This window comes from Dermacentor albipictus, chromosome 3 (assembly GCF_038994185.2).
Source record: "Dermacentor albipictus isolate Rhodes 1998 colony chromosome 3, USDA_Dalb.pri_finalv2, whole genome shotgun sequence".
Lineage (NCBI taxonomy): Eukaryota > Metazoa > Arthropoda > Arachnida > Ixodida > Ixodidae > Dermacentor > Dermacentor albipictus.
Window position 1 is genome coordinate 109,080,635 of NC_091823.1, and position 27,501 is coordinate 109,108,135.

At 46.3% G+C, this 27,501-nt stretch overlaps 1 protein-coding gene across 2 annotated transcripts in view; it reads right to left on the reverse strand.

Moving 5' to 3' along the window:
- The window catches only part of Tsp74F (Tetraspanin 74F), a 471,288-nt gene that overhangs the window by 283,472 nt on the left and 160,315 nt on the right, over window positions 1–27,501 (reverse strand). Inside the window, exon 2 of one of the 2 annotated variants that reach the window (XM_065439231.2) lies at window positions 24,355–24,451. The gene's annotated coding sequence lies outside the window, so the exon portion shown is untranslated. Of the gene's footprint in view, window positions 1–9,408; window positions 9,513–24,354; window positions 24,452–27,501 lie in introns of those variants that run through there. The other variant, XM_070535925.1, reaches the window with a different exon arrangement.

The following is a 27,501-nucleotide window of genomic DNA, read 5'->3' on the forward strand; positions in this document are numbered from 1 at the left end:
ATAGCGACTCTACGGCGGAGCTGCTCCCGGCATTGACGTACCAGGCTAACACTACATGTAGCACCACTGCCAGCAAGGCTGCCTCCGAATTGCGCGATCCAACTGCTTGATTTTAGCTGCAAGAGGGTTCAGCCTGTAGATCGAGGCCGCTTTCTCTACCACAGTGGCTTTTGCAAATGTCACTCTGGTATTTTACCACGCGTCCAGCAAATAGGTGTTTTTTGGGAATGCAAGAGGAGCCTGAGCCTCTCTACACATTGTAACGGGGGCATGTTAACCACAAGTCGAGCAAAACTATAGCGTCTCTAATAAGTGCAAGACGAAGACGCTAAGCTTGCTTGCGGGCTATATAACGGGCGTTTCTACCAAGTACTTCAGTTACAATCTAAGTACTCGCGTAGTCTGAGCGTGTGCGGTATCCAAGTGCCGCTCAGCTGAATACTATAAAGGAAAAGCGACTCGCAGTAGCCACTGGGTGGAGAATACGCGATGAAGTGAAATGTTTATCGCTACACAGATACGAAACGCAGACGGGGACAAGAATGCGCAGGACACGGGAGGCACGACTCAAGGCCTATTACCGCAACTGTCCTCGTTTAGTCTTTGTAGCGGCAAACACGCCTCTTAGGTAAACACCGAAATTGGCCAAGAACGAGTTCCGAAACGCGACGAAACGGAGCAAGTTCCCGAGCAGCCCCAGAAATAGCGTTCGCTTCCGCCGGGTGAGCGGAGAGGAGCCCCGCCGCGGGGCAAAGGAACAGCCTTGTCCGCGCGTTTTGACATCGGGAGACGCATCCGCCCCGAAATCGGTGTTACGGCACGGGCGTTCCGCTCGCCTGAACATCGGGGTAGTAACGGCGACCCACGCATGCCGCTCTCGGTGACTCTCCTTAACGCGTGCCGTGACAACACCTCCTCTTCGCCTCTCCCCCTCCTTTTCTTTTTCTCTTTCCTGCGCGATCAAGAGGCGAGTGGAATATGCTTGCGTCCCCAGCTCACGTACAGCTGTAAACGGGCATGGACAGCGCATCACAGTGCACTTCGACGCCGGCGCTGCCACAGGTTGCTCGTTTCGATCGCGGTTAGAGATAAGCTGGTCTCCACACCCCCCCCCCCCCCCCCTAGATTCTCGCACGGCGTTTATGGCCGATTTCGAAAGGCAAACAATGCGCTCGCGCAGCATAAGTGCCAGATACAGTCTTCGACAGTCAACGGTAGTTAAACGCGTTGGCTCGTCGACAGTATATATTTTCTACAAGTTCACTGCTACAGTTCGCACGTGAGGAGAGCCTCCACTACTTCCTCTATATGCTCACATGTGATGCCGGACAAGCCGTTTGAATTACAAGACGTACTTGCGGCGTTGTTAGCTGTTCGTCCCGTCATGTTAGCTGTTCTTCCCTTCACTGAGTTCTTCCCTTCTTTTTTCTTTGGCCACATGCAGTCGCTCTGAGGGTGTGAGTATTGCTTTATAATTGCCAGGACTGTTGATGACAATGACAATGATCGATGTAATTTATCATCCCAAAATAACACATGACCATCAGAGTCGCGTCGCATATAAAGTGAAGCGCTCAGGAGTAACTTCTACAACATGGGGCTCTTGAATACGTTATGAAAGCGCAGTGGCCGCACACTCCATCTAGCTCGGACATTCAGCAAACGTTCCTCGATAACGTGCTTCTTATATGTATGAATGAGTGACTTAGCTCACGATCTCTAACAAATACTAATCTTTACACTTTGCCCTTTCGCTCTATATGTTCCGCATGATAAAATATCAAGGGATGATCGTATGCAAAGAAAAAAAAAGATAATAAGCATTTTAGTCAATAACATTGTGCGGTACGCAAGTTGTATTTCTTTTCCCCCTCCTTCCCAATCATAACGCAGAAACAACGGCTGGGCTCGTGCTGAGCATCGCAAGGCCATACACGCGAAAAACTTAAGGGGGCGTAAGGTGAGTTAGAATGCTCGTGGGAACCAGGAAACCGATAGAAGGAAAGAAAATAAGCTTTGTCCAGGAGTAATGAAAGGTCTCCATCGTGAACGTTTCTGGAATAATTCATCCGCGATACCTTCACGGACAGCAGTGCGTTTCATCTAGCATCATCACTTACAGCGCGAACAAATCAAACGCGGACAAAGAAGAGAGACCGTAACGCGAGCGCTGGTTAATCTTGGATTTCCATCTTGATTTTACAGCCACTCGAATTTTACATTTGCAGAAGTGTGTTTTTTTTTTTTGTCACTCCTTGCGCATACCCGAAATACTAGCTATAAAAAGAACGGTTGAAGACTCAACGAGCATACACAGAGCGGGTCGGTCGGGCGCCGCTTACAGGTTACAAACGACCGACTAACTCTCCCCAGCGTAAATCGCGCGATTTTCTTCTTTCTTTCTTTTCTCGTCGCTCGTTGTTGCTAGACCGCGTTGCCAATGAATAACGTGCTTCCCCGGCAATTAGCGTGGGCCTTCTATCCGTTACGTGCTTACCGCGCCCGAGTCCCGCGCCCCGAGTCCCTCGGAACACATTTGTTCAGCAAACGCATTCCGTATCATCGTATACACAAAGCATCCAAAACAACAAAATGCGAAAACCAACTTCGAGTGGAAGAAGCAAATAAAGGAAAAGAAGACAAACTAAGAAGTGAGATCTAGGTGTTTTCTTTTTTTCTCTGGTTCACTTCGGGAGCGAATGTATGCGTGCGCGTCCCATTTCTTCGCTCGAACGAGCCGAGCACGATTTTTTTTTCCCTTCAAGTGCACGTTGCGCGGTTATTGAGTTGTAAAAAAAAAAAAAAAACCGGAGCTCTATTTCACCGTCTTGGAAGGAAGGTAACAGCTATAGGTTACGTCCTATGCCCATTTGTCACGGACGGCGTCGCACGGTCGAGAGAATTGAAACTAACCATTTCTTTTTCTTCTTTCAATTTACAATGCGCCCTGACAAAGACACAAAAAAATCTTCATTTACATTTTAATGGCTGTTTTTTTTTTTACCTGAGGTATGTCTGGCTCGTCTCATTGGAACGTGTGCTAGATAAGCCCGCCAAAAATGGATCAGGAATAGAACATTACGTCAGCTCAAACGATACATAAAAAAAAAAGCCAGACACTAAATTAAAAGAAAAAGAGATTGCCAGCCGAAATAAGATTCATTTTTGCGTGAACATAGCGAAGCGGTGATGACGTTATCTGCAGCTTGTTATGTATTATATGCGCGAGCTCTCACACGCTAAATGAACGAAGGAAGGCTCGCGCTGTCTCGCGTATGGTGTCACACAGTTACAGCAAACATTCGTAGTGGCGCGCCAACAATTAGCTGTATGACAACGTGCGGGACGAGGTGCCCAAGTTACCTTATAACGATCCGTATTCAGAAGTGCAACGTAACTTGAAGCTCATACTTGATATAAATGACGCCTGTTGCGAACGTGCTGAAGACGCTCATCGCGTTTCTTTTGGTGTGTTGACGACAGGCGTCGTTTAAATCAAGTCAAGCGTGGGCTTCAAATTAAGATGCATTTCTGAATACGGGGGTAGTTCCGAGAGGAATCGCTCGAAAACTGCGATACAAGACAAGCAGCCGTTAGACAGACTGTATGCTTATAGAATACATTAAAAACAAGATATTTTTCTTTCGAACAACGCTGAATTAATTTCTTTACACCTTGAATATAGGGCTGGCCGCTGCATCCGGCGTTTTGATAATGAAGGTGACATTTGCCGTTAGATGTATGGAAGCATCGGAAACACTGGAACATATTTTCTATTCCATTTTGTGCTATTGCGAATCAGCCGCTGTGTCAACCAGCAGTAATTCTTCTCAGCTACAAGTGAACGAGGCGAGCACAGAGATCCAAAAGGGATTCGAATTTTAATGTCTTCAATTAATTACTCGTACATTTGCTCGCTCATTTATTTACGGATGTGTATTTCTTGATTATTTACATCTTGTATACACTCACAGTTTCTGTGTTCATCGCGCAATTAGCCCCGAGAACGAACACGGGCGGCGCTGCGAGCGCCGCTCGCGTGACGTCAGGGCACGGACTCGCGCCTGTCGTCTGCTACAGTTTGGGCGTTGTCCGGGCGCTTTCTGAGGTGTTTTCGTTTGTTGGCCCTCGTTCTCTCTGCTTGTATACTTATGGTGGTCGTCTCAAATATATTTTTACGACGTCTTCCTTTGCGAACATTTATTCAAAGAGCTAATTTCTTAGACAACAATGCAGCTCTCGAAGGCAACGCTACAGTGCCAGCCGAAGCGACGCAGACTAGCCCATTGCGAGTTTTTCATACGCGGATAGACAATCGCAAAAGCATAGCCTATAGGAATCCAGTTATGATACCATACCTGCCGCGGTGCAACAAGTATGTCACAAAGCTGGCTATATATGACTTCTACAGCAGTCACGTTGATTTTATTCTGCTAAAACAGGTTTGCTCACGACGAGTAGTTCATGGTATAATATCGAATTTTTGCATTTCCTCACAGAAACGTTCGGCAGTAGCGCGGGGACTTAACTAATACTGGAGCTTAGATTCTACACGCCTCACTTGCTTCTTTACCTGCTTGTCAACATTAGGCGGTTCTTCACGTGTTTATTTTTTTTAAGCGGCGCAAACTTGAAGTAAAGTTATTGAAGGCTTACAGCTATTTACAGAGTACAAATAGGAATGTACCAATATATATTCCCTTTTCCGTGCTACACGTTCAACTCACCTCTTTAGAGCGCGTTTGCTAATGATTAATAATGTATGTTATGTTCCTCTTTTTTTTGTCTATGTTACCTAGTGTATATCATTTATTTATTTCAATGCCGTAGTGTGTTTTGCATTGTTATTGTGGAAATATTTCACTGTTCTTTCATATATTGTATAACTGCAATGTTTTATGGCCACTACATAAATGTAATTTATATGGCGCCTGATGTGTTACCCCATGCAGCCATATTGTACCTAAGGGGGTGCGGTTACCTCAAGCCGCGTCTGTGCGGCTTTTTTCCCTCATCCACCTCCATTTACCACTCCTCTGTACATGTGTGTGTGTAAATGAAAATTAATAAATCAAATCAAATAAAACTCACTTGAGAAATTTACTGGTGCCTGTTGCTTGAGGAATATACATGACGAAGGAGGCTGGAGGCTGCTCGACGCGGCGTCACTTTAATTCCGGATGCTGAGTTCTACTTCAGTCTTTAGATTTGTCCTGTTGCAGTGTCCTGTTGCTCTCCTTTCCTCTTTCGTTTTCCTCCCCTCCTTCCTATCCTCTATTTCTGTGTTGCTGTCACCTCCCTTCAGAAGAGTAGGCAGGCGTTGTGCCCCTTCCGGTGGCAGTTGCCAGCCTGCCCCTCGCTTTCCCTTTCCTAATACCTGTGTATATGTGTATATGTGTTCAAAACAAATAATAATAATAATAAATAATAATACACGACGAATCTGTTTGGCGAACTGACACAGGCTGCTCGGCCCAATTTTTTTAGTGAAGCATGCCTGCTGGACCGCATAGCTGCAGCCAGAAAGAAGTCGAAGCGTCAACGACTAGTAGTATGGGACATATTCAAGATATCGAAATTCCCCCGGTGGAGGGTCAGAAATCAAGTGAAAGTTTATGCAAGGCTTGTGGTGCTTTCTTTGTGAATGTTTGCGACTGGATTGGAGCAAACTTAATTTAGCCTGCAAGGTTCCCTTTTATGTGCCGACGAAGCGAATTGTTATCCGTTTGTATAATTAAATAACGCTGGATCGAGACATCGTGAGATAGAAGGTGCTTGAATTTTCCTTTTGTAGGCAATCTAAGCTGCGGTGTAGTAGCTCGAGAATACTTTAGCCATTCCAGTTGGCGCTGTAAAAAATGCTTTATGGTTTTAATTCGAAGTTGTAGTGAACTGATGGGTTTCGCGAACATAGCGTGCCTCGCCATACGGACAGTCGATTGCTACCGTTACGTGATCAGGGGTGTGCCATATTGTCGATAAAGGCTACTGAGGGCCACTATGAAACATTTCATCACTTTCAATTGAGTGGCTCTCGATCTTAACAACGAAACTTTTCTCTCAGGTGATTGCTACTATGGTGTTTGTGAATTAACTATGTAAATACTCTACATGACGCGCCGTCGTGTTAGCAGCCATGAGCAATTCGTTTCTTGGAGGCCTGTTTCAGAGGGCGATGAAAGTAGCAGCAAACGTTTTCATAAGAAATGCGCGCCTAACTATTTTTTTACGCATTAATGAATGGCCATATTTGAATAGAACAACACACCAGAGTAATAGGAATCATGATGACAGCTTCGCTGGGCAGTGTCTTTCTAACATCGGATAACATGTTGACGCCAATTACCAAATTTTTCTTCCACGTAAAATGCAATGCCTTTCATAGCTAAATACTAAAGAAATGTTAAGTGTTTAGCGAAGCATCATACACAACTTCGCGAGTTGAATTTGCAGTTATTCTTTTTTTAGTCAAAATTTACCGATAGACACGGCGCATATATGCATTGCAACACCTAGTAGACCCCTTTAACGCTACTTAGCTTGCGATATCCAAGCCGCAAATTTTCTCGACTCACACGCTTTTGAAGAAGAAACTGTGGTTAAGCTATGGCAGCTGAAAGAAGCCGACGTATCCTTCAATACGTACGGCTCGAGCCACCCATACCCCAATCATACACGAAGGGAACGAGCGCGCGCGGCAGCCGAGCGAGCCGGAGCGAGCGGCGTCCTGGCCGTGACGTCACTCGCGAGAGGGCGCCACTCCTAATTCTCGGGGCTAATAGCGTCACTGTAGATTTGTGGTTGATTCCCGGTGTACATTTCTCATCGGTTCAGGCACGCTCACGCCATGTGCTCGACACTGTGAGTGTCTGCGTGCGTGTGTTCTTGTTCGTTCGTTTCTTCACGCCATTTCTGTAGATTAATGGGGCAACGAAATGATATGGAGAAGCTGGCGACGAAATCTGCCAACAATTCCAACATCATCAACTCAATCAACCAACCAATAAACCAATAAATAAATCACTCGAGTTTAAATGCAGCTACGGAGAGATTAACATGCAAAAGGTACAGATAAGCCAGAGGAGCCGAGTGGATTCGAAGAGAGAAGTGACGGAATGCATCTCTCAGGGCTATAGTATGACACATTCACGCTATTTCCCTTTCTTGGCAAGGTGACAGGTGCCGCACTCTCAATACAAAGGGGCCGTCTTTTATTATCCATTTCGGTGGACGACCACATTTACCATGTCAACTTTCACGCCTTGTTTTTCACTTGTCGCTGTTGCCTGTCATATCTGGCACGTAGCCAGGAGTGGGGATTGGCTTGGATGCCCGCAGAAACAACACGGAATCACTGCGACATCTTCCCCGCTACGTTGACAATAAACAATATCAATAGGAAAACCATACGCAGCGTAACATAATTAATTAAAAGGCCGATCTTTTATAGAGCCGCGATAAAGAAAGAAAGAAAGAAAGAAAGAAAGAAAGAAAGAAAGAAAGAAAGAAAGAAAGAAAGAAAGAAAGAAAGGAAGAAAGAAAGAAAGAAAGAAAGAAAGAAAGAAAGAAAGAAAGAAAGAAAGAAAGAAAGAAAGAAAGAAAGAAAGAGAATGTAATTTTATGGTGCCGAAAAATGTGATTAACACGTCAGCCTTCACGCATTAACGATGTAGTCGGCACAAGCTCGCACACTTTCTCCCGGGCGCCGCAAATGCTGCTTGTACCAAAATATAAAATAATAGGAGCCGTGAGGCTAGGGCCAATACGCGAAAGGGATAGTTCTAAGTGTATCTTCCTGTCGCACAGACCTTCGGCATAACCGGAGAAAGTTGTCCAGCGTCCCAACTCGAAAAGCGAATGTTTGACGTCGTGTACCCACACCTGCTCACGTAAAGGTTTCACTGTGGAATTCGAAGCCATAGAAGATTGACTGTTACCCACCTGGAATAACTTCGAGCTCGGTGTTCGTTCAACATAACCTCGTGCGTCAGAAGCAGTTTCTCGCAATGCAACAGTTTAGAAAGCGATATACTGCTGCGGAACTATACTGAAAGCAGCTCGTGCCGTTTATGCATACCTTCCGCCAGGGACGAATGAGTATTCGAACACGCTTCAGTACTGTAATTATCCGCTGCGCTAATAATTCCTAATGATGGTCTGTCAATCTCCGATCTCCCGTGCATTTCGCCGACATTTTGATGGTTGCTGCATGCGAAGACGTTGCGAGTTTTCTGGCTAGTTGTCGTATCGCAAGCAGCGCGAGCGTTGAGAATTTCACTTTGTTAGATAGATCATCTGTGCAGAGTGTGTAGAATACAGGCATTTGTTTCTATACTGCACGACTGTCGCTACATTTTGTGTCGCCACAACTGTATTCGCTTGTTCGTTTAGGGATGTCGTGTGGCGTTTATTCGTAGGCTACCACTTATAGCACCTCCACTACGCATTTTTCGTTATGTTTCTCAGCTTCACAATAACGTTTCCCTTTACTGTCACCGAGTCTCCCTTTCTTTTTCTTTTCTGCTCGCTCCTAAACTTAGCTCAGATTCTTTTTTTTTTTTCGCGGAAGCAACAATATTGAATATTGCAAGCGTTTGTAAGGAGCATTACCAACTTAACTATATGCTTTCGAAATTGTAGTCTACGCTTCACAAGTACGATGCTGTTTTCCTAGTTGTCTAACGAAATGTCCCGAGCGGAGAAACACAGTGTTGTTGTTGATGATGCGGACCAGTAATGTGAAGCAAAATATAAATGGAAAGTAAACTATACTGAAAGTTATGCGTCGGAGAGAGAATGAATGAAGTCGTCAAATGAAGCGAAGTGACTGCCTGTCGCGCAAAGTCGATTTCACTTTGTTATTCGCTAAAGACAGTCTTCCCGTTAACATCCTCTGAGTACAAGGATCCGTTATGCTACATGGCTTAAGTAAGAACTCTTCGCTTTCGATTGGAACATATAACGTATACTTGCTGGAAAGACATATGTCTCGTTCGCTGCAGTGGGCCATATTGGACGGGAAAGCCCAACGTACTGAGATCGAGAAGCTCGAAAAATTGCGCCCCGTTACAAATGCACCGACCCACGTAATTTACATGTGTCATGGGGCATCAATAACTGCACATTTCAGAGCCTAACTTTTTCACCTTCTTCGTTTTACATTCAGAGATTCAAAACTTAAGAAACACATATAGCACGCGATAGTCACACGCTCTTATAAATGTTCAGCAAGCGCAATATTGGTCGTATTCACAACGTTCGGTTTTTCGACAACCAATCCTTAATAGGCCAAGCGTGAGCTCGTTTTCCCCTTTCTCTCCCTCTACAAATATATCGCCAGAAATACGCAAAAGAAGGGAAGCACGCGTCCAAATCGCCAGAAATTTAACAAATGATCCTCCCACCCACCTGTAAACTGTTGCCTCCTCCTCAGCACCGAATCAAGGCAACCAACAGGTCACGGAGAGGGTGGCGCCCAACTGTGACGATTCGGACGTTCGAGCACACCGTCGCTGAAGTTGAGAAGAACGAAGAAGCGCTCAAAAAAGAGGAGAAAGAAAAAATCAATAAAGCTCGAATATACCCGAGAGCAGGGGCAAACAACTGCGGGCACCACACGCGCACGCACACACACAACACACAGCCGGTGTCGAAGACGCCCGTCGAACGGAGTCACACGGCGAAATGTCGAAGCGGTCGCGCGACGAGCCTATAATATGCCGTTGCGCGGGGCGAAACGTGCACTAGCGCTGGTAACGGAGTCGTTGTCGTCGCTCGTCGTCGTCGTATAGGGAATCGCTCAAATCGATTTCGCACTCTTCCTCGACTCTCACTTCTTCTTCCCCCCCTCCCCACTCCTACGGAACCTCGCCTCCTACCCCTCCCCTCCTTCCGATGTCCCGTTAAGTCAGGGGCCTTTTTCTTCTTCTTCTTCTCGCACGATACGCAAAGAGTCCCGGAACACGTGCCGACTCCGCTACCGCACTCTCCACTGCCTTGTCTCTCCCCATTCATCACGTAACGGAACACCCCCGCCCCCCGAAAGCAACAGACCTCCCCCCCATCCCCCTTCGCTCTCACCGACCGACAACCCCCTCCCCCTAACCGACCCAGAGCACGTCCACATATGCGGGCCGCCGCGCCGCTGCCATTTCACTCGCGCGCTTTCACTTTCCGAAGCCCCACGCGGGCAACAAAAAACAAACGCCAGAGTCGCGCCAAATGCAAAGCGAAACAAGCGGGGAGGAAGATAAAGAAAGAAAGAAATAAAGAAGGAGAAAGAAAGAATTGACGACCTCGAAACTGTAGCAGCAGCAGCAACAGTGCTTGTAATGTTGTGGTGTCGCAGCCCGTGCCTTCTCCTCCCACTCGTTGCCATCTCTTCTCCCGTCAATACCGTACTTCCCCGTTAACTTCAGATCTGTGAGTTCTCGCGTTCTTTCTTTCCTTCTTTGTTTTGTTTCGTGTTAAAGAGCGAAAGCCAACAAAGGAGAGCGTACTTCGTCATCTTTTCATTTCTTACTCCTCGCTTTCGCTTCTTCTTATCATTCCGAAAGAAACCATAGACGGATGGAAACGAAGGTGAGACGGTGGACGCGGGCGTCCTCTCCGTAGTCCTCACATACCGCTTTATTCGGCATCGTTTGTTGCAATGTTGACAGTGCGGGTCGCCATGACGACGCAAAACACGCCGCGATGACGACCAATCGGAGCGGCCGTTCGCAGCCGCCGCCGCCAGAGAATGGCGCCCATTTTCCCACGCGACCGACCACTCGCCGAAAGGAGGGCATCACAAGCCCTCTCGCGTGTTCTGTCCGGCAACGTGGAGAAGCACGGGGAAAAAAGAAAAAAAAAAGTACGATTTGCTTCGTCGAAATCGGTTTCGCGGTATACGGTTCTTTTCGGGGACAGGAAACTGAGTGGTACGGTTGGCGCAGTTTCTTCGAAATGCATCGAGTACAGCTGTCCTCGCGAGTTATTCACAAATAAACATTCCGGCTGTTGTTGCCCCATTTTTTTTTCTTTCTCTCTCTACACTTCTGATTCACCCTGCATGTAGCTTTCTCTATCTACGAAGGACAAAGTGGCATATTCTCTCTTTTCCAATCCTAAATTCCGGCGAAGCAAAAAATCGATGCCCATGAATACGGACTGCGCTATACTTAAGATCGATCTTCGTGATCGATCACGCTTTTGCCGCCAAAGACCATGAAGAAGTAATGTACGCGTTTTCCGTCCTCTATTTTGTATGTGCTCGTGCTTTCTCCTTTTCCTGTGCTTTTTGCGCCATGCAAATCGCTACGTGGCAACGAAAGCGTTTGAAAGAGCATCAGAAAATCCGGGGATAAGTTATAAGATATACCGCGTGAAGCTATCATCTCTCCTTCCCACGAAGTCCTCTTAGTTCTGTCTCCTCGATGACTTGTGCCAGGATTAGAGCTATTAGCTCTAATCTAATCTAAGCTATTAGAGATTAGCGCTATAGAGGATTAGAGTGTGTCCACGTTTTAGAGCTTTTTGACAAAACTTGTCTAGCTAGGCGCCACATGAGACGTCTGCTCGGCGCCCCGTGCTTTCCCAGTATGTGCTTTCTGTCCTTCTTGTTGTCATTGTGCTTACACGGATCGCTGCGCGCGTGCCACATGCAAAATAGCTGTACCCAGTGCAAGCGTTTGTGCTATCACGTTCTTTAGCGGCGCTATACATTGTCCGTACGTATGAATTTTTGAGGCTCTGCGCAAAGACCTGCGTACACTTCGGATTCGCAGCGCTTGAGATCTACGAAACAGACGATGGAGAACGAAAGCAAGCTGCGAGAAAAGCACTTCCTCCGTGGGTGGTTTCGCGGCCTGTACTTCTCTTATTATTTTCAGGTGCATCAGCACAGCTTGAAGGTTGTAGGTGCGGTTCATCCCAGCGCGCGGCCCTGTATAGATGCAGTCAGAAATTGTTGTGGCAGTCAGAGACGGCCGCTTCTTTCTCCCACCCCAGTGTTTCTATCGTTTTGCCCATTTCTCGGAGCTCTATATGGTATGGAGCATAGGCTCCAGTCCAGCTAACGAAATAAGTTCTTCACACACTTCAGATTAGAAGTTTTACCTTGTAGCAGTTTAAATGCCGATGTGAGGGCCCAGATTGATACCGAATTAATTCTACGTTATCCTTAGCGCAGCAAATATTTGATCAGCGTGTGATTGTAGACGAGCGTTGGTACATAGTTTGAATGCTTGAGCCCATTGTATGTATCAACTAAGCGTATACTATAGCGCTCACTTTTCGAGTCGGTGATGTGCGGTGAGTTCAGTAATAAAACGACAATGACATTGTTCCTTGTGCCTGTAGGCCTCGCGAATTTACGGTGCCATGCCTATTCAGCAAGTTTAGCCATTCCAAACACGTGCTTGTTTGGCTCTTGAGCAGGATCTTTACTCGTCCATTTGAGAGGCGTATACAGTTGAAACCTAATTGAGAGCCGAAAGTTACTATTTAGCTCAAAGTGAGAAGCGGTAATAGCTAGTGGCCAGCGGGCACATTATAATGCGAAGACACAACTCCACCTTGCAAGAGTCATCGAATAGAACCCGGCTGTCAGCAAAGTGAAAGGAGTCTGACACGATGCACGGATCATCATCATCAACACCATCACATTGTCATCATCATAATCAGACTATTTTATGTCCCTACAATCTCCAATTGTTGAAGGAGTCATGATGGACGTAGTGGCCGAATACTGCACCAAGGAGGCCAATTCCTGTTCTTTGAGGGAGTGTCTTTTGTTGAAGCTTAGTGGGCCTTCCTAATTTGGTTGCACCTGGATTATTATAGCCCAACTGGTTCTCGGCATTTTATGCCGGTGTCAGGCACCACTCCAAGCCCGGAGATGTAGAGATGCGTGCACACTGCAGTATCTAGTTTCCGCAAGCAACGCTGCGTTGCAAGTGAAATGCCGTATTCCAGACTTGAGACATCGTTAGCGAGCGCGAAAAAGACATCGGACGACAGAGAGATGCATCGAACACGGTATCGAACACCGTATTCGACACGTGTCGTATTTTGCTTCGGCATGATGTTTCCGTGGGAGTGTGCCTTCGGACCACTGGGGCTGCACGTGCCAGAATAAGGTATTTCCGCCAACGCGATTGGTAGCCGTGCAGCAGCATTGTAGGGGACACGGTCGGTAGTGGCGCCCGTTTACACCATGAATGACACCAGACTGACGGAGTGACAGCATTTACGACCTCGAGATTCTGAAAATGCAACTCTTGGTGTTTACAACACGACGGGTAGAGATATTCCTGCCTTGTGCCTGGACCGTCGGAACACATACTTTCGCTTGACACAACCGCGCAGGAATTAAGGAAGACCACATGCAAAGAGAGTCTTTAAGCGGACACTGTTGCGTCCGGCGGCCGTTCAGAGGGGGGATGTCACCCCGGTGACATGCAGTTGTCACGCTTCACTCTACGATTCTTCACACCTGTCAGCAGCCCGAATTAGCCTATCCACGCCGGAGTACAAGGCTTCTTGTCACCTGTCAGCCGCACAAACTGGTACGACCATGCCGGGGATTGGAGTCAGCGTGCGTTCCCCCTACTTTCCCTGTTTGTGCCCTGTGATGTGCGTGCATTTCCGACCGGGCTCACCGAAACGGGCATCCAGCTCACCATACCTTCGGCGCACCGGAAGGGGCAACCAGCTCGCCGACGCCGGGATTGGTCTCCTGACGCCATCTGTCTCCTGACGCCGGATCGGTGGAAGCCGTGAACAATGATGACGCAGGCATAAAAAGCGGATCGAGACGTCTGAAGAGGACGCTCGGAAACAGTGTGACTCGGACGTGGTAAGGCGCTACCATCGTGTGCTCCGATAGTTGGAGCCGTTTTGTAATCTCAATCATGAACTTTTTTGAACATATTCCTTTTTCTTCATTCTCTTAAACGTTGCTCGGAACCATTTCTCCCGGCACCTGGCACGGCACCATCGATGGAAACTTCGTTGGCCGCACGGACCCCCGACTTCGCAACAGTGGTAGTCAGCGGTGAGATTGGCCTCGCGGAACTTGGGATGGGCAGACAATCGGAACAACACCGATGAGAGGGCCAGCGGAGACTAATTTCGGAACGCGCCGAGTGTACATCTTCCAATAAATCAGCCGCACGCATATCCAATGTCTAATTCTACTCTGATCAGCACTCTCCCGTAGCCGGCTTTCTCAGTATAGCAGTCTGCAATGGAGAACGCGGCTCTGAACCTATCATTATGGCCAAAAGAACTGTGGAGGTGAATGTAGACAAAATTGGCGTCAACGCATGTCATTTGGTGCTGGCTTCGCGCTGGCTTTTCGAAACCTCTTTCATCTCGGTACTAATTTTCTGTTGTGCGAGGACGGATCGTAGAGACAACAGAAAATCGGTCAGGGTTGCCATTTGTACCCAGATCGACCACAATGGGTGCCAATTGTGACAGGTACAGGGATGCACTTCCTGCGTTAACTAAAGGGTTTGGTAAAGCGCGTGGGTAGTTAATGCAACGCACAATAGCGCGGTGCGTGTCGGAGGAAACAGTAGGATCGTAGAGCATCGCATCGCGAGCACTTGCACGCGATGCGATGCTGTTCTTAGCACACATGCTTGTCGAAATCGTGTACTGTGGCTCAGCTGGTTCGACCGCCAACTCGCGCAGTTGAAGGTTCCGAGTTCGATAGCGGGCGGCAGGGACTTGTTTTCTTCGACGTTTGCGCATTATGTTTGTCAAGACGACGTGGCAGCGACAACAGCTTAAGAGAACGGCCGAATATACCTGATGTGCAAGCAGATTTCATCGTACAATTGAAACGGCATAGAAGTTTACTTGAAGAAAAAGAAAAGCAACAGCCGTGTAGTGAGACAGCGGGAGAAGTTATGGTTGCACCTAACCGCACATAAACCCGTCGCTACGGTCTTCAAGTGGGGCTCTGTCGAACACAAATCGATTTGTTCCAGCCGTGAACCCGTGGACAAATAAGACCATTTGTTTGATATACCATCATTCCTTCCTTGGCCCCCCTTCCCGTGCGCAGCCTAGTAATGGAAAACGAATGGATACCAGATCGTTTCGTTCGAACTGTCCTATGCCGCGCAGGCCTTCATCATGGACGATCCGACACGGGCCGCGCTATTGTGCGTTGCATTAACTACCCATGTGCTCTACCTAAACCCTTTAGTTAACGCAGGAAGTGCATCCCATGTATCTGTCACAATTGGCACGCATCGTGGTCGATCCGTGTACAAATGGCAACCCTGACCGATATATATCGCTTGAGGGAGCGCAAGGTGGAAGTCTGTTCGTATATGCCAGACAAGCACAAGCTGTTGACGCGGAACTATGGTGCGGTGACTCAAGCGGCCAAGGTGGCATAATGACCGTTCTTGCTAATGTTCTGCGTATAGGTTAAGGCGAAATCAAACGCGATGGCTGTTTTGTTCGGTATAGCTGACAGAATGCGCTCCAGTGCGAGGATCGCGAAGCGGAATCTCGCCCCGCAAACTGCCTATCACATTTCTATAGCTTCAATGAAAGCCTTAACCACTGGCTTCTCACTTCATCGGTGCTCCACTGAATAAAAAGAAAAGATGCGAATGAATGACTGCTGCCTTATATTGGAGGTTAAGTTCCAAAATACTATGCACGTACAGAAAAAAAAAATAAAACACGCCTGTAGACGCTTTTGTTGACAAGATATGCGCATGGGATTGCTGTTCTTCAACTGCCACATTTGTGACGTAAATTCTGGAAAAAATGCGAACGAAGATACTAGGTAAATCACTACTAGTATTATGTACTAGTAAATTCTTCTGATCAATTCATTATATGCGCTGCCACTTTATTGGCGGCGTAAGAAATGTGTGATAGTTGGTTGTACTCGCCCCAGCGGCTCGGAGTCATTATACGGCGTTGCACTGTCGAGCATAAGATCCCGCGAGCGATTACCGGATCTGCGGCCGCATTGAAATGCGATTGGAATGCGGAAAAAAACGCATTTCACGATTACCTGACTGGACTGACTATAGGCCTAGGTAGATTTAGAAGAACCTCATGTGGCCATCGTCATTCCGAAGTCCTCCACCGCGGCGTCTTTCTTAGCACCAGTGTTTGTCTCACGTTTTAAACTCTGCGAATTAGGGAGAAAAGGATTTTTAAAAAAGCTGGCTCTGACATCGTCTTGTCGCCATATTTAGCTCATCTGTCGGCTTTGGTTTCCCTTTGCCCCATAGTTTCAGCTCAGCTACGCAGCCAATCGATCGTCATCGCCTTGTCGTCACGTGTAGCAAACAACGGGCGCAAGCGCCGATGTTGACTCTGTGCGCCCGGCCATGCGGGGTGGTCAAGTAGCCCGGACACATCCTAGAAAAAGAAACAATACCAAAACAGAAACTAAAGAAAGAGATGGCACACGGGAAAGAACGCTCTGGTGGTGGGCGCCTTTGTTCGAAAGCCCACACGCACGAACCACGCGGTATTCCTGGCAGCGCGCTTTAATCTATGCTGCACGAGTCGGCATGCCTGCCACGTGTAAGCTCTCCTTCCGTCGCGTTTCACGTTTCGCCCATCTTTCATGTCACCGTGAACTTCTGGCCTCGAGATCCTGCATTCTCTCTGCACCCCCCCCCCCCCCGGCTCCTTTTCCCGGCCGCACTGATTAGCTTACTTTAAAATTGAGCGCCCAGCAATTATCCCAGGCACGCCCCATTCATTCCTTCAGTACACGTCGCTTATTTTTTTTTCTTTCTAATTTATTTCCTTACTCGGTTTCTTGGACGGTTAGATTCATCACAGAAAGCGTAGGCACAGCTATTTACGGTATTCTTGTCGTAACGTAACCAAGAAAAAATAACATAAGCGTGCATTGGGTACGTGCAGGTATGGCCAGTCCTATTTCGCGTCCAGCACTGCCTTTCTGGGAGAATTCCTGGGGACGACAGTCCGGCGTGACCGGGCAGAGCAGAGTGGATGCCGGGAGTGCTGCGAGACGTTTCTCTTCCGCGCGGTTCTAATTTACCGTCTGCTCTGCGATTGAAAACTTGTCGGAGTATAACAGCCACCCAGCCATTTAACCACACTGGCTATATATATTACGCAAAAGAAGAAGGAGAAGAAGAGGAAGAAAACTGACAACTAAGTCAATTTATCCAGAGTTCGAGTTTTGGAAAGACGCTCAGCTTGGCAAGTATTGCCGTCTTCCTTGTCTTTCACCTTTTACAGCCGCTTTGAAACGCGAATTTTGTCAGTTTTGCATAATATACAGCGCAGAAATGGGTTACGTTCTAAACAGGACACACTTTGCACACTCGCAGTAAACTCCACGGCCGCTTCAGGTAGCCTACGAACAGTAGCGACCTCTGCTTGTTTGTCGAATTCGCACGAAGTCCGTGTTCTTCCCCGAAACAAATAAAACAGAAACGAATGAATTTATGAGGAGACGACACCTTTTCAGAAAGGTGTTTCTACAGGGACTGGCAACGTTCCCATCAAAATGTGAATGCGTCGCCACTACACTGGAATTCCCACACGTACATAGGCATGCACCCCATAGGCGTACACGTACATAGGCAGGCACCCCCCGCGCGCCGACATGTGTCTAAGGTTCAGTATGTGAACTTCAGACCTACAAACACAACTTGCGGGCAAGTATATGCGTGCAGGATCATTGAAGTGTACGGGTTTCTGCAACGATGCGTAACGGGAATCACTACGCTAAGAATTACAGCCTTAGCCTATAGAGCGCAGTGATGTGGGAACGCGAAAAAGAAAACATTACATCCTGCGCGGGAACAGCAAGTGAAATCTCTTCTTACACCCGGTTCAAATACGGTCATCGAACGATCAAGTGGTCAGTTCGCCGCATACGTCGAGTCTCCGCCGGCCGCGTCCTCTGTGACCGATTGCGGATTGCGCAACAGCAGCGCATGCGTGTTCCGCCCCCGTGTTTGGACGAGGCAACATAAACAATGATAAGGGCAAAATATCCGCGAGGCGATGCGGCGGGCTGCCCGCGGGTTCCTTGCGGTACGCTCGACAGGCCGCCGTCCCGTACCTAATCTGGACACAAAATCGCCGGTCGTAAATCTCGTTGACTCGACAGCAGGAGACGAGCAGCCGTGAAACATGACGTGCTGCCCACTCCGAAGATACCGCGGAGACAGCAAGCATCAACCGAACACCTCGGAGGTCTATGCAGGAAGGAGGCCGGCATTGAGATTATTTCCGCATAGGTTTTATAGTGCGCTGGCCAGTATACTCTTCACTATACACGTTCGGGGCGACGTTAGGCTGTAAAATACATTGATATCATAGACAAATCTTCATCGCCGCGTTTTCGTCTTCTCACGCCTCTTTCCTCGCTCTCTCTCTCTCTATATATATTTTTTCTTTGTTTGTCTGGTCACACAAAGTCACGACGGCAGACCGCCGCGCCTGCACACACCGAAAAGTTGTTCGGGAAAGGGCAACGCTCTTGTTTTATGACTGGCGATATTTCCGGACGAAGCCCGAAAGCAAGAACATTGGCTCGTTTTGGGCCCACGGAAGACTCGGACACGACGAATACATTAAAACGAACAAGGAACAAGAAGAACTCGTTGATTCAGCAACTGCTTATCTTCTTGTCTTTTGTACGGAAAAAAAAGAAAGAAAAGAAACAAAGTGTGGAGATACAGATTGGCGAAGGCAGACGAGCAACATGTTTTCCTGAACGTCGTGGAGAGGCCGGGAAGTTGATAGAAAAAAAAAAAGAACGTATAAGTGGTGATACCGACTGTTCACTCAAGAATAGAAAAGAACCAAAATTGGAGACTGGCCAAGAACGAGGAAGTAGACGCAAACTAATATTCTAGAAGAAAACTAGAAACCTTGGAAATGCGGCGAAGGTGGAAGATGTAAATAAACATGGAAACTACGAACAACGCTAACGTAGCTTAGTTTGGTCTAGTTTAGTCTTTTCGGGGTCTAGCTTGGGATAGTTTAGATCAGAACGTATACATTTACAAAACTTGCTCGTCGGACGGCCACCATTCTTGCGCCCTCCGTTATTGATAGCGAGTGGCATGACAGTGACCCCGTGTTTTTTTTTGTTTTCTTTTCTCGTAATCCAGACTTGTTTGGATAACGTTTTCTTAGTTCAATACTCCTGTTTTTCTTCTTGCTTCTTTCTTGGCCGAAGTTTTGGGACAATTGCCCCTTCCGGTGTCCAAGCTTCCTAACTTTCGCAGCAAGACCAAGAGCTACCGCATGAACTTTGGCCAAGTGCTCACGCGTCACTTAAGGCTCGAGAGCTCCCGCCAATCGGTGCCCTGATCTGCGCACGTAGACATTCATTGACGCAACAGATCTGCGCAGACTCGTTACATTGGGCTGCCTGCCTTTTGAAATCACAGCCTCGCTGCTCCAAGATTACTAACAATAAGTGGTTTAATTGAGCGAGCGTGTCAGTTAAAAATAAAAGGAAATCTTGGATTTTACGTGCTAAGATCACAATCTGAATATGAGGCACGCCCCAGTGGTCAAACTCCGCCATAATTTTGACCACCACGGAATCTTTAACGTGGTGGCCTCAATGCATGGGACACGGGCCTTTGTTTTTATTTTTTTTCTTCATTTTTTTTAGCCCCCATCAAAATGCGGTCGCCGCGGCTGGGACTTGATCCCGCGGCCTCGTGCTTAGCAGCGCAACACCATATAGTCGCTAAGCCACTGCGGCAGTAGCTCAACATTCAACATTCATGAACATTGGGGAAAAAAAAAAGCATTTGAGAAAAAAAAAAACGAAGCACCTGGTAAACCTTGTCACAGTGACCTATGCGCCGTAGAAGGGTGAACAGAAACAACGGATCGGTAAAGGAGGCTTTGCGAGCAAAGTTGGCTACAAATGCAAAAGCAAACTTCTACAGCTACCGGCCCAGATCCCATGAACCAAACCTATTAGGCACAAGTGAAGCTAGGGAGCTAATGAACGAATGCTCGTTGCACAGGAACTCTCCGGCAACACTGCGAGACAGCATCAAAAATCCAGGCCACTGATGTGGCCTTTGGGCTGTCTTCACATTTTTATCTTCATACTTTTTCATTTCGAGAATAATTACAGTGGCTGGCAAGTGATTCTTATGGAGTCTGTGCCAGAAGCTACGCGAAGTACCAGCGCAAAAATCTCCGTTGCCTCAAGTTTCTTCCTTTTCTCCGTTCTTCTTCCTCTTCTTCTTCTTCTTCTTCTTTTCTCCTTCTTCTTCTTTTTCTCCTTCTTCTTCTTTTTCTCCTTCTTCTTTCTCTTCTTCTTCTTCTTCAAGTTCTTTCTACAAGTTATGCCAACAAGAGACGCCTGCCTCGCTTACCAAGTAACAGCTACAACACAGCCAGGACCTTCTCGCTCAGAAAGACATAAAGCCGTAGAATTGATTCCTCACACTATCCGGATCTTTATCACCCCTGCACGTTATTTCTCTTTATTATCCTTCTTTCAACGGGTTGCGTTTGGTTAAAGGCGTTTCCTGCGTTCTTGAGGTCTCGCCCCCCAAAAAAGTCGACGCCCCTGTTTAACGTCGCTCTGCACTGGATCAGACTCCTAGACGAGGTCCTAAAATACGGTTAGCTCGTTTCGACGAACACATGGTTAAGTAAATTTATAGGCACACGAGACGTGAAGAGGGTTATAATTTACACAGAACTCTTTATTTTGCTGTCGGTCCTTTAAATATACTGATAAACCGACTAGCCACGGCCAGCGAAGAGCAAGCTTGGAATGATAGGTACATGCGTAAAAAACGACGAGAATGAAAATCAAGACGGCAATTCGCGATCCATGGTTAGAGGACCACCATCGTCGTCATCGTTGTCACCACCACCACCACCATAATAATAATAATAATAATAATAATAATAATAATAATAATAATAATAATAATAATAATAATAATAATAATAATAATAATAATAATAATAATAATAATAATAATAATAAATGCTTGCCCGTGGTAGCAGCCACTGTAGTCTGACCACGTGTCGGGAAACGTGAAGCTGTGATGTATACACATCTTCATAACCACAGGTGCTCGTTATTGACTTGCCCGTCGATGCATAATCACTGCTTGACGAAACATGGTTGGGACCCGTACAACAATAGTAGCGATGATAATAATAACAATAATTATTATTAAAGGATCAGTATTCGGGCCACTCCTTTTCTTCATTTCTTTACAACGGCGTTGTTCGCTCTTTCAAAATTCTTCCTTCCTTCAATATTCCGATGACGTCAACGATTTAAGGAGATTCATACTGTTGGTGACCATCACATCCTGCAATCTGACCTGTTTTATTTTTTCTAAATGGTGCAAAGATAACAACATATCCTTGAATGCTGCTAAGACGAAAAATTCATGACTTTCCCTCAAAAAACAGCAAGCATTTATTTTCCTTATTCTGTAGATTCTGTGCCATTGTGTAAGGCATGTGAAATCAATGTTATCGTGGTGTACTTTCTGATGCAGCATTACAATTTTCTGATCCCACTAAACGCCTTGAAATGCAGGGTATACGCTCTCTGGGCGCTATTTGCAGGCTATCAAGGGAATTCGATTCTCCTACACCTTTAGGCAAGTTGTACATAGTAATCTGTCTTTCCCAATTCGAACACGCGTCGGTTGTTTGGGATGCCATTTCTGGATCCAACAGGCGTATTACAGATAAGGTTTAGGAAAAGTTTTTAAGCCTATATCATCACCGCCTTGCCGACACTGGACCTTGTTCTAACACTGTACAATTATTGACATTGCCCGTACTTCGCTGTCGACGTAATCGAGCTGGCCTTCTATTTCCTTTCAAACTTTTTCACGGTATCCTCACCTGCCCCGAACCCAGCAGTAATTGTATCATGCTTCGTATGCCGCGCAATAATAACCAGAAGACAAAGGACCTTTCCATGTTGCGGCCTGTCATCACCAGCACTCAACCCGTCCCCACAATACTGAGCCTTTATAACATTACTTTCGTGATCTCGATATCTTTCACAACCCGCTGTCATTATTCGTTTGCGAGCTTTGCGTTTTTGTTTCACAGTTTCACACGCTGTTCAACTGCTTCTTCTTTTCATTTTCCTTTTGTATTTAGCTTGCGCTTTGTTTTGTGTTCACTATTTGCTTCAATAATTGTTGCTTTTATTCAATGTGCGTTGTTTACTCAGATTCCCCTTCAACTTTTTGTGTTTGCTTGTTTCTGGGTTTTCAATGTATGCGTGGGGGGGCCAGCCTATAGGGTTCCTGACCACGGTAAATAAGTTATTATTATTATTATTATTATTATTATTATTATTATTATTATTATTATTATTATTATTATTATTATTATTATTATTATTATTATTATTAGCTAGTTGGGGATGTGAGTACTCGGACTCTGCCGTAGCTCTCAAGAAAGCCACAAAAAGTCGAGGTTTAATCTTTCTCCATCGAAGCGATGCCAGTTCTCGCAGCTAGGTGCACCCGAGCTCAGACATAGCCGCGAGCCACGGACGGTGGGCTTTCCAGCAGCCAGCACGAGGTGCCCCATATTTAGAGAGAGAGAAAAAAAGCAATTATGCAAATAAAATGCGCATGCTGGAATAAAACGTGAATTGGAGCTTTCATGAAGCACTTAAATGAATGCTCTAAATCTACAAGCGATGCGTACAAGCCGTTTTTATGGTCATCCCATGGAATCCGTGTTATCGTGCACTGCTTATCTTTACGCGCCGCACATGTCACAACAGTAGTGTCGTCACCCAATGTTTATGTTTATGCACTACGACGTTCGCGACCTGTGTCAAAATGCAAACGGCACTTCGTGCGAACGCTCTCTCTCAGACTCCGAAGTAGTGACGTCATGAAGAGAAAAGCGATGGTTAATGTTCCTACCCCCCCCCCCCCCCTCCCCACTAAACCTCTCAACCCCATCCCTACTGCTGACCGCCGTTTTGGTGTTGGCAGATATAGCTAGACGGTTACACCCTAGTCAACAGTGAATTTCCTTGCTTCCTTTTTCTTCTTTTTACTTGAAGTAAACAAGCAAATGACTACGGAGAAATATGCTAGCCTAATCTGCGCGATTAGGGTGTTAATATGACGGCTGGATTGAGTGAGGTGTCTCGATTTAGTGAAGTGATACAGGGAGTCAAACACACGGCTGCCGATAATTTGTTGCTCCATTGGTTTACGTACAAATAAAGCTGCGCGTGTTTTTTACGTCCAGAACGCTTTTTTAATAATATCATGTATATTGTTAGCCGCAACTATTCCGTACACATAAGAATAACTTCCAAACTTCTGTAAAAAGAACGAAAAACAACTTTGCAAGGGGATTAACTCTTGCCTGCGTACGCATAGTACAGTTTGAGGCCGATGGGAAGAACATTGCTTCGTGAAAATAAAAATGATTGGCTCTCACAAGTTCGTTTGGATGGTCCTATATAGAGGGTGACTCACATTAATGTACCGGTTTTGGGCGATGATGATAGCTTACACGGCCGGTATCCGCAGTTCAAATTGTCCGATTTCACTCATGTTCATGTTGTCTTTAGCGTAGTTACAAAATGGATGCCAAGCTGACAGTTTAAAGCGACAGAGTTCCCAGCCTTTTATAAAAGCAATTCTTTCTCTTAACCCCAACAGGCGCGACTTATTATTGACTGTCTATTAATAGATGTATCAAACTTACGCAACTTTATTCCATTGCTCTGGACGCTCCCTTGCAAGAACGACAATGGGGTATGATGCATTGCTTTGCTTTATAGCGATTCCTCGTCATTACACAGTAATTGAGTATCTGTTTATCGCGCAGTGTCCGCATTAAATGAATTGAGTCACCAGCTCGGAGTAGACGCAAATAGTTGGTGGCCTGCAGCTACAAAAGGCGGCTACAAACATCACGAGAGAGGAAAAACAATTGTTTCGCCATTGCTGCTGTAACGCGGCAGAGCGAAGGTGCCATCAAAATAGGCAAAGTCTTCCGCAAAGTGGTCGTCTGTAGCAATACGCACCACAGTTAGCCTACATGGAGCCACAGTGAATACACAGGGCGCTCACTTCATCCGAAATGTCATATAATGGCCAACACTGGATGTAACGGCAGAAAACCAAATCGCTTATACACAAATGTGTGCACCGCTCTTGAAGGGGCCATATATAGCAAAGAGCGTGGAGGTGCTTACATTTCGTACGAAAGAACACTTTAGCGTCACAAGTGAAACGATTTTGTTGCAGCGTAACCATAAGACAGAGAGGGAATAACAGCTTGTACCATTCGGATATCCTGCTTAGCATGTCGAGAATTAAAACCTCCAATCAGATATCCTACCTTGCGGAATGTCCTAGAGAGTGGACTCGAATACGACGAGCGTCCAATTCATTTCCAGCGATGACAACCGCAGTTATTTCGGCGGGCTCTCAGGAACCTGCATAGAAAAAAACAATAATAAATGTAGATACGTACTGTTTAGACTCGCAGGGTAAGCACTGTATTTAAACACGCTGCATGAAACAGCGCAATGCGGAAGTTGTGGATTTGATTCCCACCAGCGGAAAGTTGTTTTTTTTTTGTTAACTTTCATTCCACTTTAGCTGATCATTGCTACACCTAAATTAATACTGCAAATAACTTTCTTTGTGTTTTTTTTTCGCTTCATTATCTGTTGGCTTCATATGGTTGTCACTAACAATAATCGGGCCCCTCGGTTCCCATTTTCTTGCTTTTTTTTTTAGAATAAAAAAAGTCACATGAGGCGAGGCCAACGAACAAGTTGACTGGACAATGTCGCAGGCCCTGGATCACGTTACACCGCCAATCATAAACGCACACGCGAATGGTGCTGCAACGACATGGACTAGCGGCCCTCTAAGCGAAGTGGGGCCTTGCCTGGCCCGCGCTTGGAGCCTACACCAGTGGACATAAAAGTTTCGTCTCTCTCTCTCTCTCTCTCTCTCTCTCTCTCTCTCTACATATATATATATATATATATATATATATATATATATATATATATATATATATATATATATATATATATATATAATTTTCACGAAGAACCCAAGGGCGTTAACCAAACTGCTTACGAAAACTTGTGAGCAATTCGCACGCCTATGTGAAACTCTAAGCCTGCATGACTCGGTGTATTGCATGTTTCGATATCGTCTCCTTTCTAACCGACTGCATACTTCTCGCTTAAGTTTGCCTCTGTCTAACGGACTTGCTAAGCTCTGCAGTGAGGCTCCCCTCTTACCACCGCCGGGTGTCCTTCCTATAGTCAGAAAGTTTCGGATATAATTCACCTTCCACGCTGCAACTCCTGAACACTCTAACCGCCGAGAAAGTCTTAGCCAGTAACTTAGTCCCCGCACACCCAATTCAGTCCCATACGTTAGCCAAAGCAAGCGTGGGTACGAAAGAATCTATCCCCGCAACAGCGCGACTTAATGAGCCGGAAAGTCGCCTTTAAAATTCAGACAGCGTATACCGTGTTTTAACTGTGCTGTCTAACCTCGCTTTTCATGTACGAGTCATTAACGCTCCGGGGCGGCGCATTCTAGATTCTTTCTTTTTCGCATTCCAATCCTTTCTCACTTTTCTTTTTTTTTATTGTCTCTCACTCGCGTATGTAGCCAATGCTCGCGAAAACTTCACTGTGCAAGCGCCCGTCGTGTGCTGAAGGAAACACGATCCCGCCTGGGCAAAGAAGTGAAACGCCGCGTGTGTGTCTCACGAACAGCGAAGAAGGCGCGCAAAAAGAAAAAAAAATAATATCGCGCGGGGGAATTCGATAGCATCGTACGCACGAAGCGATTAGCACGCGCACGCCTGTGGTGGCGGTAATTTAAGAAGAGACTCGTCACGGGAGCAATTAGTCCGGTCACGATTAATGCCTGCACCCGGTTGATGTGTTGTCCCCAAGAAGGAGCGATAGAGGCGGCCATGACCAAAAGAAGTACGGATATATACATATATATATATATATATATGTACGAAAGAGTGGAAGTGGGCGAAGCGAGAAGAAAATGACTGTTTCCTCGTTGTGTACAGGTATATACACGAGAGAACAGAGAACACAAGGCTACACATAGAAGCGGCAGAAAGCGTGAATTCCGGTGGTGCCGGACGTGTTCTTGATATCTCAAGCAAGGGGCTACGCGCCTCCATAAAGACTCCCTGTCGCGTCAACAGCATTTATCATCCAACGCCGCGTGAGCTCCAGGTTTCGTGCGGAACCAGTCGGCTAGCGAGCGCGCGCGCACGCGTGAGCGCCAACAGCTGCGCATTCTTCACCCGTGAAAAAAAAGATCCTTGGCCCCTTCGTATCTCTATTCTGGCGATTCCTTGTACAGTTGTTCTTACTTTAAGGAGAAAGGAAAAGGCCCGCGTATATGATAGCGAAGCTTTCCATATACACGCGTAGATTTCGGCTAGAACTACGTTATGTGAGTACTATGTACACTTCGCAGAATACTCCGCAAACCGGGGTGTGGTGTAAAACAGAGGCTCGCTCGTGGTACGGGCTAAGAAGAGGCCTATAACTTTCGAAGGTACACCGCAATGCCCTCGCGCAACGCTGAGAACATTTCTTTCTTTCCATATGACTTTCCATATGACTTCCATATGACTTTCCATATGACTTTCCAGTTGACTTAAGGTAAGCTGACTTTCATTCTGAGAGCTGAGAAACAGTGCAGAAACAAACTAGAAGCTGCTTCTTAGCTGTCTCTCAGCTGTATCTTCGATTGAGTCATCGTTGAAAGTAGCGAACTTTCTCACGCATGCTTCTTCTGTAGAGACTGTGGTCACACTTTGTTCAGCTTGACTGTGTGCCAACTGAGTCCGCAACAAGTTTGGCCTTACATAATTTTAGTGTTCCGTAAATTTTCGTCGCTGGTATTGAACATGCGCTTACGTGTGTTCGTTGTATGCACAGGTAACGCTGCTGTCGTAAATAATTTACTCGAAATTCGCTGGCGTGTCTGCATTCAGCTCAGACGCCAAAAGAACGCACTTGTATAGCCCGGTTCGAACCTCGGTTCTGCTTTCCCGAAACTCTTTCTGCTATATAAAGTTTATCATGATGATAATCTGTGTTGCGCAAGTGACAGTGCTTATAATGATGCTCAACATCTAAAATACACACGGCACAATTCCGAAAGGAGCCAGTTCATAGGCTAACTATAATGGCACAAGACTACGCAGCAAAGTTTCAAGATTTTAGACCGAATGCACCGCACGCAGATTGCCAACAGGAGCGCTAACTGTCCCCTCAATTACCTCTTGAAACCAAATATTCTTGAAAAATAATTTTTGTAGTGCATATAGTTGATCTTATGTGTTTATGTAACATGCAACCTGAGTTTATGAGCCTTTATGCGACCTCAATTCATGTTCATTTCATGGTCTATATTCCATTTGGTGCTTCCATGTGCCAGGCACCTTCGCACATTTTTTTTTATTCGTTTTTTTAGTATG